General features: G+C 33.8%; 1 protein-coding gene across 3 annotated transcripts in view; it reads left to right on the forward strand.

The window, feature by feature from the left end:
- The window catches only part of CTNNA3 (catenin alpha 3), a 1764647-nt gene that overhangs the window by 1283572 nt on the left and 463367 nt on the right, over positions 1-17708 (forward strand). The window lies entirely within an intron of this gene.

Genomic DNA, 17708 nt, shown 5'->3' on the forward strand with positions numbered 1-17708 from the left:
GTCGATGCTGCTCTCATGATAGTGAGTCAGTTCTCATGAGATCTGATGTTTTAGAAGTGTTTGACATTTGCCTCCGCTCCTGCCTCCATGTAGGGAGTGCTTGCTTCTCCTTCGCCTTCCGCCATGATTTTAAGTTTCTTGAGGCCTCCCCAGCCATGTGGAACCGTGAGTCAATTAAAACACTTCTTTATCAATTACCCGGTCTCAGGTATGTCTTTATAACAGTGTAAGAATGGACTAATACACCAGATAGTGTATTAGTCTGTATTGTGCTACACCAGGATAGTGATAGAAAGAAAGGCTTTCATTACAGAGCGCCAAGCAAGGAGGACCAGGCAGCTAAATGCTCAAATCGTGATCTCCTTGATGGCTTGCACATAAAGATGTTTAAAGGTAGGGGTAAATGTCAGGAAAGCAAAAGCTACAGGCAAAGCCATAAATAATACATGGAGGTTACACATTGGTTTAGGCGTAAAAGAGTGGGATGTCTTGAAGCAGGGGCTTACGGGTCATAGGTAGATTCAACGATTTTCTGATTTGCAATTGGTTAAGGCAGAGAAGTCTGTTTAAAAATTGGAGTGAATAGAAAAATATTATCTGGGTAGGGGGAGTGACTTTCTCCAAGGCCCTCAAGAAAAACTTGGAACAAATATGGTGATTAAAGTTCAGTCTTCACTTCCCCTTATCTGTGGTCTTCATTCCAGTGGATCCCTTAGGCGGGGGGTTCCCTGTGAGGGTCCAAGTTTCTGAAAGACAACTCAGCGACATTAAGATGTTATCATTAGTATCTAAGGGGAAAGCAAACATCTCTGGAACTTTAACTTCCTTGGCTGTTGTTTTAGGCTACGATTATCTTCTTGTTTAACAAGTTCCTTATTTATTTCTAGGATTAACTAGGTTCTTAGAATTTCCCTCCAAAAAACTCAGAATTTGTCTTTATTTCCATGACTGAGATACATAGGCTATTAAAAAGTGGTAACCCTGCTCTGTCTCAATAATATTTTAGGGCTCTGTTAACTGTTAATATATTGACGTATGAGTAAACTGAATATAATTTGCAAAGTAATTAATGAAATAAAATGTAAGAAAATGCCAGTGTATAATATTGGTTCATTTCAACAACTTTTATTGAATGTTTATTATTTTCCTGACACTCTGTTTGGTACTGAACATTTAATAAATGAAGAAGATGAAGTATTTTTCCTCAAGGAAATCACAGTCAGCAGGGAAATATACAGGTAAAGAGGGTTGAACAGTCAGAGCATTAATAAACTCAATGCATCTAATCAATAGTTTTCATAATAAAAATACAAATAATTTAATTCAGTACAGTCTCTTTAATATTGCATATCTGTTGTACTAGTAATTACTTTCTTAGGTTCCCTGAATTATCAGTAACATAAAACACAGCATGAAATAATTACCATTATATTGAACAAATGAATTTTATCTGAGGTATTTCACATTCATGTGAGATGAAATCAGTTATTATTTTTGCCTCATGGTATTTTAATTACCTGTTTAAATGTACCTCTAAACTGAATAAACTTATAATACGGACATTGAGTATTTTCCACTTTGAGCAGTTTAACCTCATTATTGAGCTATTCTATTTACCACTAGAAAAAATAAAAGAGGTTGGGTGTGGTGGCTCATGCCTGTAATCCCAGCACTTTGGGAGGCTGAGCTGGGCAGATCACGAGGCCATGAGTTCGAGACCAGTCTGGCCAACATAGTGAAACCCTATTTCTGCTAAAAATACAAAAAAATTAGCCAGGTGTGGTGGTGGACACCTGTAATCCCAGCTACTTGGGAGACTGAGGCAGGAGAATCGCTTGAACCTGGGAGGGTAAGGTTGCAGTGAGCCGAGATTGTGCCACCGTACTCCAGTCTGAGTGCCAGTGCAAGACTCCATCACAAACAAAAAAAAAAAAAAAGAAGAAAAAAGAAATGGAATAATTTAATGATGGAACCAACTTGCAAAAGTAAAGTCAACATACAAACAATCAATATTTGCATGCCTACTAGATGCCAACTACTATGCTGTGTGTGTGTGTGTGTGTGTGGTTTTTTTTTTTTTTTTTTGAGACAGAGTCTAGCTCTGTCACCCAGGCTGAAGTGTAGTGGCATGATCTTGGTTCACTGAAACCTCTGCCTCAGTAATTCTTGTGCCTCAGCCTCTGGAGTAGCTGGGATTACAGGCACACACCACCATGCATGGCTAATTTTTGTATTTTTAGTAGAGACGGGGTTTTGCCTTGTTGGCCAGGCTGGTCTTAAACTCCTGGCCTCAAACAGTCCACCTGCCTCAGCCTCCCAGAGTGCTGGATTACAGAAATAAGCCACTGCACCCAGCCTATATGTATATTTTTATTTAATTCTTACAACAGTCTCAGAGACTGTCAATCTTATTAATCACATTTTATTAATGAGGAAATGCAAGTTTATGGTTAACACTTTATCTAAGTTTATAGAACTAGTAAGCAGCAAAGCCAAAACAACAATCGAGTATTCTAACAATAAGGCCACATAGTTTATCTATATGTTAATACTTCTCTTTATCTGATTGCTTCTCTATATTCTGACATACCTGTGGTCTTTTCAGAATGACTGTAGTCCCCGATTTCCAATTCAGAATACTCCCAGTACTTATCAGACCGTAGGTACTAGGCTTATTTCTGTATCTCTGTTGTCTTTGTATATGTCACACCCAATTATACTAATAAGACATATTCATCCATAGGAAAGTCAAAGAGCACCTTGATTTTATATAAAGCTGTTGGAAGAGAAAATAGGTATCAAAAGTTGAATAATCAGCAATAAAATAAAACTGATAGATATAGCTATCTGTCTATTGAAAGAAATCAGTAAAGTGAGTCAACTCAAACATTTCTTTTTTTCTTTTTGTTTTTGAAACGGAGTCTCACTCTGTCGCTCCAGTCTGTAGTGCAGTGGCCCGATCTCGGCTCACTGCAAGCTCCACCTCCCGGGTTCCCGCCATTCTCCTGCCTCAGCCTCCCGAGTAGCTGGAACTACAGGCGCCCGCCACCACGCCTGGCTAATTTTTTGTATTTTTAGTAGAGACGAGGTTTCACCATGTTAGTCATGGTTAGTCTCAATCTCCTGACCTCGTGATCGCCCACCTCGGCCTCCCAAAGTGCTGGGATTACAGACATGAGCCACCGTGCCCGGCCACTTCAAACATTTCTTAACGAGACAAGTTTATATTATATCTGGGAAGAGAGGGATAAAACTACCAGAGATTTTGTTTCCAAATTACCTATGACATGCAGTTATAGAATTGACATGGGAGAGAGGTGGAAACAGAGCTGCCACTTATGAGTATATGTATTTTATATATATATATATCTGTTTATATTATCTATCTATATCTATATCTACATCTATATATATCACTCTTTCTCACACATGCCAATATCAACAGCTTGAAGAGCTTACTGTAGGTATTATTGATTTCATTTGCCATTAGATCCCTCAGTCAATAACCCATTTATAGTATAGAATCTTCAAAGCTATCCATTAGGGCAAAAGAGCTTGGCAAAGAGAATATTTAAGTTATATAGAAAGCAAATGATAAAAATTACTAATTATCTCATGTTCCAACAGATTATGTTTCTCTTTTGCCTTGGCTGCCAGAAAGTATAGTGACAAATCTGTAGGATATTAATGGTAATTCTCTTGAACCTTATGGTTGGTTTATTTGTGTTCTTCTTTTCTATTTTTTATATTTTCTTTGTAAACATGTTTTGATTCTTCGTTTTGTTTTAATTTATTATTAACTTCTTAGCTTCAGGATTAGTCTTATAAATACTAAATTTAATAGGCTATAAAAAGCATGTATATATATATGCACGCATATATGTCTGTGTGAATATGCATATGCATATGTATATGCCTTTAGGATCTTAATTTTTTTAAGCCATTGTAGATTATTAGTATATTTATGAGTTCATCTTCAAAGTTTGCTGTTTTGACAAGGAGATGATTTTGACATATACAACTTATAAACAAGTGGCATAAACTTAGGTTTGTTGGAACAGAAAAGTGACATTATCAGTATCAGGGGATATATTTTTTCCTGGCACCTGACAGCAAATTATAAAAATTAACACTTCAAGAACTGAACATATGTCATATAAGTCAGTTATAGAGAAAGCAGTAGCACTGGAACGTGATTAAATTCACCACATGTAACTATTCATTGAAAATATAATGATATTAGGTCTCACACAGCATTTTTTTTTTAGATGATAGCATAGGTCTGTATAGTAGGATAAGTAACAAAGAAATTTTGCATTTTGGCTTGATTTTCTTTGATAGCAGATGACATATTAAGTGTGAGAAAAATAATCCAGTTCTTATTTTGGTCCTTTAATGTGATTTTATAATATATAGCATCTTCACTTTGCACGCATGCACCACAGAATAAATTATGGTGGAAGGTAGGGTGCCATATGCATGCATTTACTTATTATTGACGTCAAAGTCAAGTATTACGTTTATCATTCAGGTTATAATATTATATATCTCTTGTGGTGTTTTTCTGTTAAAATAATATTGTTCTAAGTGATCAGTTTCTTTCTTAAAATGTTGAAAATTCACTAGCACAGAAGACACAAGAGGCAACCAGATGCAGGAAAGGAAAATAAATCAGAGCCCATGGATGTACACAGCATTGAGAAAATATTCACAGTCAATTTTAACTCAGGTGTTTGATGTGAATAATACTATAAGAAAATAAAACTTATGTCAACATTTGAAATTGTATGAAGAAAGCAAGGGTAATTATAGTCCCCCAAGTTATTATTTTACAACTAACCTTAAGCAACAGGGTAGACCTCCAACCCAAAAAATAGAAAGTGAAATAAAGAACGTAGATACCAGTGAAATTACTATTTTCAGTTCAACAGACATGATTGGAAAAGAAAATAAAATAGAAGAGGCAACAAAATGAAAACTAACGGAAAAGGAAATCAGACCAGATGTTGTGAATCTGTTTTTCATGCAGAGATGCTTAAAAGCCAGGAATGGCCTTCCAGGCAAGGTTGCTGAGATAATAACACTGAATTTGTACGAGATGGTTTGATTAGATGGTCTGACAGTGGAAGTTTAGAACTAAAAGGAGAATAAGCTATGTAGGCTAACTGGGCTCTTTGCATTTTAAAAATAAATTTCATATCTTCATTGAAGATCTTGAATTGAATAAAAGAAGATTATAATTTCTCTGCTTTTAATTTAGTCTTAGCACTAAAAAAGAAATGTTTTCTGTTTCATGTTTTATCTATCTTTTCCATACTTTATACCTCTCATTTCTATCAGTGCTTTTGCTGTCATGTTACCTTTCTTCCTGATTTTATTATCACTGGCCTCATTACAGTACCTCCACTGGTTTCTCCTACTGTGATCCTTATATGGATGTGTGTTCTATATGCTACTGTCTTTCATCATGTATGAGTCCTGTCAAGAATTTCTTCTAAATAAAATACCATAGATACATTACACTGATCCCATGCAATCATTGTAACTGCTGGGCATATGACTGCTATTCATGCCAATTTTCACTTTCCAAGTTTCTGTATGAGACAAAAAATTTGTTCTTGAGCACATAATTAGGAAATAAGAGAACTATTGGTGTTCCTATCTTTAACAAGGAAGATTTTTAATTTTCATGCCACTCTTTTCATAAATCTGATCTAAACAAAACTAAAATCATGTACACAAAGGCCATGAATTGTACTTTGCAAGTTGTGAAAGAGCCAATAAAAATACTTAAAATGTGCAAAGAAAAGAAAGAGAGTATAAACATATAAGACGTGATAAAATACTATTTGTAAATTGGTTATGTAACATAAAACCCTCATAAGAAAATATCTTTTATATAAATATTACTCTAGTAATAACTCTCACAGTAAGTCAATTACTTGTCTTCAAACTCTTAATAACTGTTGTCAGCAATGCCTATTAAACATATACTTATGATTTTGATAGGAAAATTGTCCCACCCCCTACTCCCACAGTCATCCAGGAATTTGTAAATACACAAAAAACTTTTAAAACATTATTTTCATAAAGACCAAGTACACATTGTGATCAGTCTGATCCCAGTGGAACAATTCACAGTACATAATGCAACAATGTACACATATGGAAGAAGTAAGTATGTCATCGGAAAAAGAAGTGGTCTAGCATTGTTTACCCATGTACTGTATGGCATTTATCACATTCCTTGGAGTCATTTCTTTAGGTGCTTATTTCTATGACTAGACTGTGAGTTCTTTTAAAGGGAAGACAGTTAGTTGTTTATCTTGAAATTTCTCTATACCTCACAAAATACCTTGTAGTAAGAACTCAAAATACGCATTAAAATGAATATATCATTATTCAATGAAACATAAATTGAATGAATGAATATACCATGTGAGAATATATATATATATATATGTGTGTGTACTAATTGAATAAAAAGTATCAATTTGGAATTACTATCATTTGGTGGGCAAAGAGAGAGAGGAAAACAATACTGGAAAACTAAGGATGTTAAGCCTTATCTGTGGGTATCAATGTTATATTCAGCAACATATAAATGTTAATAAATGGTAGTTTGCTTAGTTCCCTAAGCCTTAACTATAGGAGTTCTCTGTTTAATAACAATGGCTAATCAAGGATAGAGTATAATTTTAATAGTAATCTTAAAATAGTAATGCATATGTATTATTGCATGCAATATTATTTTATGGAAAATATATCAATTCTTTAAAGCATAAAAACTACTCAATGCCACTATTTATTGAAAACTACAGTTAGGAGTTTAGAAATTTCCTTCCATACGTTTTTCTTAAAAGGTATGTAATTATATGGTATATTGTAGAGAAATAAATATATGAATTTTAAATGAAGGTCCTATTTAATGGATATATAGCCTGATTTTTTTCACTTAAAATTATGTCATAAGCATCTTTTTTATGTAGTTACTTTATAAGCAAAAAGCTTATATTGGTTTGTTACATTCTGTTATTATTTGTGTTCACCAATGGTTAGTTTGCATTATAAATTAAAATCATTGTTTCACTTCAATCAGTAGTTGTGGTTTAAATTTTATTTTGACATGAATCTGTAAATTTACGTATGCATAGGAAAGCATCTTCTTTACTAGAAATGGAATTTCTTTTAGGATCATAATTTGGGGACTATTTACTAGAAATGGAATTGCTTGAGGGTGATAATTTGGGAACTATTATTTCCTGATCTAACTTTACCCAACCATGAACTCATTTCTTTAAAATGCTTAATAACTATTCCAATGAATTGTTGGGAAGCCGTGGTTAAATTACTCATAAACATTTCTGGATCTGAAGGTTTTAATACATGTCAGAAACCTAAGGTGTCACTTTCATATGGATACCCAACTTATAACTGAGGTGAAAATATAATCACTGTCTTAAAATTTTAATCCATGAAAATCGTACTAAGGTATTTCAATACTTTTTAAAATTAAGTTCAGTAAACTACATCATTAATTATTTTGCCTGATTACATTCCACTTATTAGGATAAAATGGGTTCAGTATAACCAATAGGGACTTTCAGTATCCCTCTTTTAATATCTAAATAAGTCTAGTTTATTCAGTTTAATAAGATTTTGGCTCCTGTATATTGTTTCAGGGTTAAATTAGAAACTAAAATAACAGTATATAAATACATATCTTTGTATTCTATTATTTGATTGCATAGAGAAAATATGGTGTGTGTATATATATACACACACATATATTCCATATACATATATATAGAGAGAGAGAGAATACTATGCAGCCATTAAAAAGAATGAAATAATGTATTTTGCCAGCAATATAAATGGTGCTGGAGGCCATTAATCTAGTGAAATAACTGAGAAACAGAAAATCAAGTACCACAAGTTCTCACTTATAAGTGGGAACTAAACAATGGGTACACATAGACATGAAGATGGAAATAACAAACTCCAAAAGGGGGAAGACTAGGAGCAGGAAAGAATTGAAAAATTACCTATTGGGTATCATTTTTACTCTGTGAGTGATGGGTACACTAGAAGCCCAAACCTCACTGTCACACAATCCTGGACATGAACCCCCTGAATCTGAAATAATATAAATAAATAAAAATTACAGAGAGTATCAAGAAATAGAGAATTCTTAAGAGAACAATTACTGATGCTGGTGAAATCAGGATCTTGTTAAGAGGTTACTGGATGGCTATGATTAGGGTCCGTTAGAGAATCTTCTAGAAAGTTTTGTGGCAGGTTCATGGAGAAACTCCATGGAAAGGTAAATAATAAGTATAGACTTTTTGGAAATCTGAGTTAAGATGAACTATATTGAATTTCTGAAAACATGGTACCTTTTAAGTCATATCTTTTTACCTTGTGTTTTTTATTAGTCTTTGTAATTTGGTGTCCAATTCCATGTAGTTTTATAGCAATTTACGTATGATAAAAACAATCAGGGTGATACAGAATATTTTGTGAATGACATTGATTTGGGCATGGGAAAAAGTCACACCCTGTGTTTGCTTTTAACCTCGTGGACTCCTTTGTTATACGTGTGGTAAATTCAAGTTTTTAATTATGGTTTCCTTGAAACAATTACAAATGATGCTGAAGAGAATTTGTCTCATAGAGAGGGATCTGTTCTGACAATTTTTGTGCACCTGAGAGCAAAATATAAGAGAAAAATAAATTTCAGCAAAAGGATGCTGTACTTGACTTTAAAATTAATTCATTGACTAGGGAAGTGAACTTCCCTAAGACATATATCTACTAATAGCCTCTTTTTCCCACGTGGAGAGATACTGTATTTTAGAAGGTAGTAAAGATATTTGAACTGTATGTATACTTATTATTCTGAGGGGAAAAATAAATAAAAACTTAGTAAAATTTACCAGGTTATCAGCAACTGATTTATTCTTAATTGTATCTGTACATTTACATTTTACGTACTTTTTTTGTTTAGGGTTTCTTTTCTGCTATATGTGTCATATACCTTTAGGAGGTTATTTTAAACAGTACTGGGATTTGCTTTTCTGTGCCCAAAAGTACAGATTTCAAAATTGGACACTCAAGTTATTCTATATTTTGAACTATGAAAAAGGAATAGTACCCGATTGAATACCGACTGTTTTTTATAAGACAATCCAGCAACAGAGGCATCCAACATTAGCATCCAGTGTGCAAGACTTGAATGGTTTTATTGCATATTATGGGAGAACTGCTCACTACTGTCTGTTCCTGCTGACAGTCCTGATGTTCAATCTGGTAATATCCTGAAAGCTTTCTTCTTCTTTTTTTTTTTTTTTTCTTACCCAGTGCTTTGTTACTAGATGTTAATAGGTTCTCAGTCTATGGGAGAGGAAGCAATGGGACAATTAACATGAAAAAGCTCAGTAGTAGAGGAGTACATGGTAAAAGAGTATGGTCTGAGTGAGAATGCCTGAGGTTTGTTTCACTTTTTCTGTTTGTTTATTTTGTCAGGATAAGAATGCCATAAAATGCAATAACTTAGACTTTAGCTCCTACACCAGAATAGCTAAGTAGCTAAGGCACTAAACTTCATTTGTTTATTTATTCTTACATGGCCACTTTCCTGGTGATGTCTCTAGAATACTTGAGGCCCTCTGGCTATGATGGCTCCTGATTACAGATCCAGAATGTTAAAGTTACCAGAGCATAGTCAATGTGAGCTTTGTAGAATTAAAATTATCCTTCTAAAATGCATAGATGATTATCTTATGCCCAATGAAAATTAATGTGAAAACTTATAATGCATTGAGCTATAGATTATAATAGCATGAACAATCTTTTGTACCATTTCTATAAAATTTAGAAAATATTTCAAGCCCATAATTTTCTCTTCCCATTATACATTTGGAATAGCTGAATAATATAATTATAGAATCACCTTATCTTGAAATCAGATGAGACTTTAGCATTTTTATAGAAACTTAGCAAGTTAGATAAACCTCGATTTTGAGCTATGACTCAAATTACTATAATTTTATGAATTTGGAGAAGATATTTACCTGCTCAAAGGCTCCATTTTGCTTCAACTATAAAAATGAAATGTAACAGATCTATCTCTTGGAATTATTATGAGAATTAAACAAAATATTATGTATCTGTTACCTAGCACAGTGCATGGAAAAGAAGAGAGACTGAAACAGTATTTGTTAAAAACTCCAAGAAACCAGTTGACAACCAGAAGGTGTTACTGCGTGAAGGCTAGAAACTTGGGGAAAGAATAGGACCAAACTTTTTCTTAGTTATATTCTCAGAAAACTGTAGTATGTTCACAATTCCTAATTCATTATTTGTAGACATCTGTAAATAATGTATGTGATTGAATATTTTTATTCCTATTTTAGAAGCTAAACAGTGCTTATTTAAGGTCTTAAATGGACTTGACACTGAATGTAGAATGTTTGAAGAACATCCTTTATTGTTACTATTGATGAACCAATACTGATACATTAGTATTAAGTAAATCCTACAGTTTACAGTAGGGTTCACTTTGTGTTGTAAATTCTATGGATTTTGACAAATGTATATTAACATGTATTCACCATTGCAGTATTACACAGAATAGTTTTACTACCTGGAAAATCCCCTGTGCTCTACCTATACATTCTACCCTCCCTAGGAATTTTATTGTCCCTGTAGCTTTGCCATTTCCAGAATGACATGTAATTGCAATCGTACAGTATGTAGCCTTTCAGATGGACTTCTTTCATTAGCAGTATGCATTTAAATTTCCTGCATGTCTTTTCTTGGCTTGGTAAATCATTTTTCATTGCTTTTCATACATTCCGTTGACTGAGTGTTCCAGTTTATCCGTTCATCTACTGAAGAACACGTTGGTTGCATCTAAGTTTTGGCAGTTACAAATAAAACTGCTATAAAGACACATGTGCAGGTTTTGTGTGAATGTAAGTTTTAAATTTATCTGGGTAAATACCAAGGTATGGTTGCTGGATTGTGTAGTAGAAGCATATTTACTTTTGTAAGCAACTGCTGAAATCTCTTCCAAAGTGGCATTCCAAACTGTCTTCCAAAATGCCATTTTGCATTCTCTTCAGCGGTGAACGAGAGTTCTTATTGCTCTACATTTTCATGGTTGGTGTTATCAGTGTTTTAAATTTTAGTCATTCTAATAGATGTGCAGTGTGTTGTTTTGAATTGAAATTTCTTGATGATAAATGATGTTGCCCATTTTTTTTGTGTCCTTATTTGTCATCTGTATGTCTTTGGTGAGGTGTCTGCTCATATCTTTTGCTTATTTTTTAATTGAATTGTTTTCTTATTATTGAATTTTAAGAATTATTTATACATCCTCGATACCAGTCCTGCATCAGATAGGTGTTTTGCAAATGTTATCTTCCACTCTGTGGCTTTTTGTTTTTTGTTTTTTGTTTTTGAGATGGGGTCTCACTCTGTCTCCCAGGCTAAAGTGCGGTGGCGTAATCTCAGCTAACTGCAACTTCCGCCTCCCAGGTTCAAGTGATTCTTCTGCCTCAACCTTCGAAGTCACTAGGACTGCAGGCATGCACCATCACACCCGGCTAATTTTTGTATTTTTAAAGTAGAGATGGGTTTCACCGTATTGGCCAGGATGGTCTCAAACTCCTGACCTTGTGATCTGCCCACCTCAGCCTCCCAAAGTGCTGGGATTCCAGGCATGAGCCACGGTGCTCAGCATCTTTTTATTCTTTTAAGTGTCTTTTGCAGAGTAGAAGTTTTAAATTTTTATGAAGTCCAATGTATTCATTTTTTAAAAAAATTTTGTTAATTATGTTTTTGGTGTTATATTTTAAAAGTTCTTGCCAAACCCAAGATCACCTAGAGTTTCTTCTCTGTTATCTTATAGAAGTTTTGTAGTTCTGCATTTTAAAAATAGGTTTATGATTTAACATAAAATGTTCACTTTATTCTGGATAGCACTCTAATTGAAAAATCAGTCGCTTCCAAGTCAAGGTATACAGTCTATGGATAATTTTCTAAATTTGAAGGCATGAGTTTTACAAATTTAACATGAACGTGTGTCAAAAATTTTATTTTTGAGAGGCACTAAAATGAAAAGCCTTGTTTAAAAAATTTAGATAAAGAATGGTTCAATAAAATTTCTCATTTAGAAACACAACTGGTTAATGTCCTACAGAGCAATGAAGCTGTAGCCTTTAGGATTATCTTTTCTACGAAAATAACACTTTTTGTAACAAGAATCATTTACATGGTCATCAGAGTTTTTTTTTTTAAAAAAGAGCATTATCCTTTACAGAGTTTTAAAATACCCTAATCAACACTAATAGCAAGTGGAACAAAGACACACTCCTGGAGAATTAGATATTTGCCAGGTGGGCTGATTGCAATGTCTGTTCAGCAGGACATTGAAAGGACAAGCAATAGTCCATTTTTTCTATTTCCAAGCTTTTGATAAATTTCTTAACAACTTCACAAGTTGTTACAAGAGCTTACTTAAGACATACCAAGAGAAATATGAAGGCTTCGATGACTTTCTTTTTATTTTTCGTGTGTGTGTTTTTCTATAGAATTGTGCGTGAATAAGTGCTGCAGAGTTTGTATAAGTATTGTTGATAATTGGCTTGGAAATAGCAATATTGGACTTTATTTTTCTTTTTATTATTGTCAAAAGTAAGACAAGTAAATTCGAGCTGTCTAAAAGCTCAAGAATAAACAGTTTGCAGTGCAAAGAAGCTGGGCAAATTTTGTTAAAGTTTAACGAAACTTTTGTATAATTACAAAGTGACTACCATTTTGACTATTGTATTGGGCAGAATAAAAGACAATAAAATAAAAAGTGCTTTATTTTCTGGTTACTAGATTGTGAACCCTTTGCAGACAGGGACTGTGCTTTATTTTTTATAACATCTACATTTTCTAACATATATTAAGACTTAGGAGAGAAGAGACAGAAGAAAGGAGTTAGGACGTAAAAGAGGAAGAAGGAACTTTACATTTTACATTTAACTGTATGCATACTCTGTATTCTCAAGCTAGTATTTGCTTAGATCTTTCTGTGGGATATTGTTTAATTTGGAAACCAATCATCATAATCAAACTCTTGCCAAACAAATTTTGACCATCTTTAAGTAGACAGGTAAACAACAATTAGCTCACATAGTAATGCATTCTATTTGCTTTTTAGCTTCGTGTTTTTTGGGTAAATAGGAAAGAAAAATTACTGTATTCTTGTTTTTTTTTTTGTTGAACATTTGTGTAGTTGCCTGTGTAATGTGTTTTTAATTTATAGCTATGGAGCCAGGTATGCAAAAATGGAAACTTGTTTGTTTATAATTAAATTTAGCTTAACTCTCTGAGCTCACATACACTGGGTAGCTAAACTTAATCTTGACAGTTTAGAAAATTCAATGTATTTTGCATTATAGCTCAGTTTCTCTAGAAAAACTAGTTAATATCTTTTTCTCTCTTCTTCTCTTCTCTGAATCTTTTTCTTGCGTATCTAGATATCGGGGAGGAAACTGTTGTTAGTGTATCATTTGTTGCTTGATGGATTACAGCATTAACTCTCTTCCCCTTAAGGCTTTGCCGTTGATATATTCAAAATCCCACTTCAGGAATTAAAAGCAGAAACTTTTACCTCTCAACCAAGTCTAGCTTTTGCAAACAAAATGTGCCTCTACTTTCAGTCTGTTCTCTGGACTGTGGATTTATAAAATTCTACTTTGGGTGTCGAAAGCCAATGATTTAACATTTTGTTCTCACTGAATTTTGTTTGTTTTCTACTTTCCCTGGGACAATACATTTGACCTTAAAATTCTGGCTTTAATTGTTGAAAACTGGCCAGGTGCAGAGGCTCTCTCCAGTAATCTCAACACTTTGGGAATCTGAGGTAGGAGAATCGCTTGAGGCAAGGAGTTCGATACCAGCCTGAGCAACATAGCAAGACCCTCTCTCTATAAAAAATTAAAACAGCCAGGCGTGGCGGTGAGTTCCTGTAGTTCTAGCTACTTGGGAGCCTGAGGTGGAATGATCACTTGGGCCTAGGAGTTTGAGGTTGCAATGAGCTATGATTACGGCACTGCACCCCATCCTGGGTGACAGAAGGAGAATTTCTCTCTCTCTCTCTCTCTCTCTCTCTCTCTCTCTATATATATATATATATATATATATATACACACACACACACACACACACACACACATATATACACATACTTGTTTATATATACATATATATGTGAAACTGAACAGCTAGAAAAAATTATTATTTAAAAAATGCATTTCAAAATTTTATTGTGCTACAATTCCTATAGTGACTGAAGTTGGAGTTAGCCAGAGACACTTGCACCAAAAAAAGCTTGCACCAAACAAAGTACCTTTTAGTCAAAGATCAGTTCCTTTATTATCCTGTGTATTACTATTTTCCAACATAATAGAAATCACTCTTTGCATCTCAAGATGGCCATGAAATGATTGATAGAAATTGCTAATAATTCAACAATTCTCTGCTCTTAAATGAATGCATTTCAGCATTTACGCTAACACCAGGACATTCCACCCCTCACCTCAGAGCAAATGTTAAGCTGATACTCTGGAGCTGTTAAGAAAAATCTTTACTGTGTGGCAATCCTTCAAACCATAGTATTCTAAATGTGCTTGTTCTATAATAACATATTCTTTCTTTTAACCTCATTTTGTAAATGATGCATTTGTTGAGCTCAAGTGCATCTACTTCAGAAAAAAAATTATTTGAGGAGAGAGCCAAATGACTTTTGCTGTGTTTAAAGAGTAAACCCATTCCATTAGCAGCAAAGTCTAAAGAGATTCAACAGTAGGAAGTTATATACAAGGTATTTGGCATTTTCTTCTTCCCTAAAAGTTTAAGGGCTGTGTAGTTAGGCATAAAAACTCAGGCCTTCATGAAGGTCTTTTAGTCACTTAAGTTCACCAGAAATATAAATAGCAGAGAAATAATCATTTTTAAGAAGCCGTTTAATGTTTAGTTATTATGCATATGTGGGAGGTACCTAACATTTTGATTTTCTTTTTCTGGCATTCTATGTTTAGAGCCTCATGCAAATAGTTGTTGGTAGCATTCTGTAAAGCATTCAGGGTAATGGGAAAGTGTCACAATAATACAAAATTTGTGAACCTTTTCCAATTCTTTTGTGCTATATTTAATCTTAGAAATTTCAAAGATCATTTATACATCTACTCCAACATTCTTACTATAGCTGCTTTGGGTTAAGTCTGGTTATAGATTCTTTTCACTTATTTCACTTATTTTTTCTTTAATTCTGTGTATGTTTATATAAGACTTTTATTTCCACACTGACCTTACCTCTATAATTGTTCAACAATGTTTAACACCATGGCTTCTGACAGCATTATTTAATTGTGAGCAGTAATCACACAACCTTCTGTACAGCCAAACAACAACAACAACAACAACAAAAAAAAAAAAAAAACACAGAAAATGTCTTGCTATATTATTATTAACTGCATTAAATAATACATTCATGGGCATATAGATCATACTTCTACAGAAGAGGTGACTACTCATTCATTGTTAGTGAATATCTTTGTATATTTTCTCCTCTGCAAAATTCACTAGGAAAAAAATAGTGTGTACAAGCTATCATTTCATCTTTAATTAAAGAGAAATTACAGAGTTTATTACATATTATCAATCTTCCAAGAATGGACATTGTTTTTTCTGTAAATATTCTTTCACTTGTATAGGACTAAGAAAAATAACTCTGCAATATAAAATTGAGCACCTTAGTGAATACAGAGTAAACATTCATAGAATACATATATGTTGCATTTGTTTTTTTAAAAAAAGACCTTGCCAATGTACTTGAAAATGGTAGCTTCTTAATGTGTCATTAAAGTGTACATCTGTGGGCTTTGTAAAAATTGATGATTATTATGCCTTCTAAACTCAAACCTGTACTTCTGTTCCAGGGGAAATATGAGAATATACATATGCTATCTGTTGACATTGGACCATGACTGTATTTACTGTAGGCTTTAATGATACATTCATAACTGAATGCTACAAATTAGGTTAAAACCCTAGTTAATTTATAATGAAGGTTTTTAGTGCTTAATATTTTTCATGTAAGTGACTTTGAATGTCCCTAATATGGGTTAAATTTACCTAATTTCAGATTGCAGATATGTGTTTACTTATGTTCATAACCCATGATTTAAGAATGTCTTATGAGAGCTTCATTCATTCATTCATTCATTCATTCATTTAACAAGCATTCTTGTTAGCCTAACAGGTACCAAGTATTACAACAGGTAGTATATAGAATACCTCGAGGAATAAGATAAAATTCTTTCCCTCAGATATATTTCAAATTCTACAAGAGAGAGAGAGTTTTATAAGTAAATAATTAAAACACAGGAAGAATCTCTAATCGAAGAGCATATACCATTTTATGTGAATCCCAAACAACATGGAACAAAGTTGGTTTTGTTATAGGGAATGAGGAAGTCAGCATGGATTTCCTGCGGCGGGAACATTTGCCTAGTGGCTTGAAAGAATAGTAGGAGTTGAGCAAGCAGGTCAAAGGGGACAGACTGTCTAGACCAAGGTTTTAATATGCCCAAAGACAGAGACATGGAAGATCATGAATGATTTTGGAAATCATAAAATATGTATAACAGAATAATAGAAGCCATGTCTCAGAAGGTCAACAGGGACCATATTCAATGGTAGTTTGACTTTATTTTCTTTTTTCAACAATTATGTCTATTAGGTCTGCTTGTTACAGAACTGAGTTCAGGTCCTGGATATCCTTGTTAACCTTCTGTCTCGTTGATCTGTCTAATATTGACAGTGGGGTGTTAAAGTCTCCCATTATTATTGTGTGGGAGTCTAAGTCTCTTTCTAGGTCTCTAAGGACTTGCTTTATGAGTCTAGGTGCTTCTGTATTGGGTGCATATATATTTAGGATATATTTAGTGTTTTGGCTTCTGGCTTTATCACATGAATCCCCACTTAATATCTTTAATAACTATTTCTTTAAAACATGCACGGAAAACAATTAAACAATAAAATCTCAGTAATTCCAGAACATATCATTATGAAATATATGAATAAATATATGAATAAATAATGTTATATTTATTAATATATTTAAATTTTAAATATATAAATATATATTTAATTTAAGATAGATAGATAGATAGATAGGGCCTCACTCTATTACCCAGGCTGGAGTGTAGTGGCGTGATCAAAGCTCACTGCAGCCTCTAACTCCTGGGCTCAATCAATCCTCCCACCTCAGCCTCCCAAGTAACTAGGACTACAGAAACATGCTGCTACTCCTGGGTAAATTTATTTTGTTGTAAAGAAAGGGTCTTGCTGTGCTGCCCAGACTGGTCTTGAACTTCTGGCCCCAAGTCATCCTCCTTCCTAGGTCTCCCCAAGTGCTAGGATATCAGGTGTGAGCCACCACACCCAGACAGATTTTATTTTCTGTACAATAAGAGGGAAGTGTGACTCTGTAAGGAAACTGAAGAGCTCCTCTGTAGCTCACACACACATAGTCAACACATATACACAAGCAGATTGGGAAAGAGAAAGAAAGAGACACAGACAGAAAGAGAGAGTGAGAGAGACAAAAAGAGAGAGAAAGAGAATTAATGATATGTTCTGGAATTACT

The sequence above is a fragment of the Macaca fascicularis genome, chromosome 9 (assembly GCF_037993035.2).
Source record: "Macaca fascicularis isolate 582-1 chromosome 9, T2T-MFA8v1.1".
In the NCBI taxonomy this organism is placed as follows: Eukaryota; Metazoa; Chordata; class Mammalia; order Primates; family Cercopithecidae; genus Macaca; species Macaca fascicularis.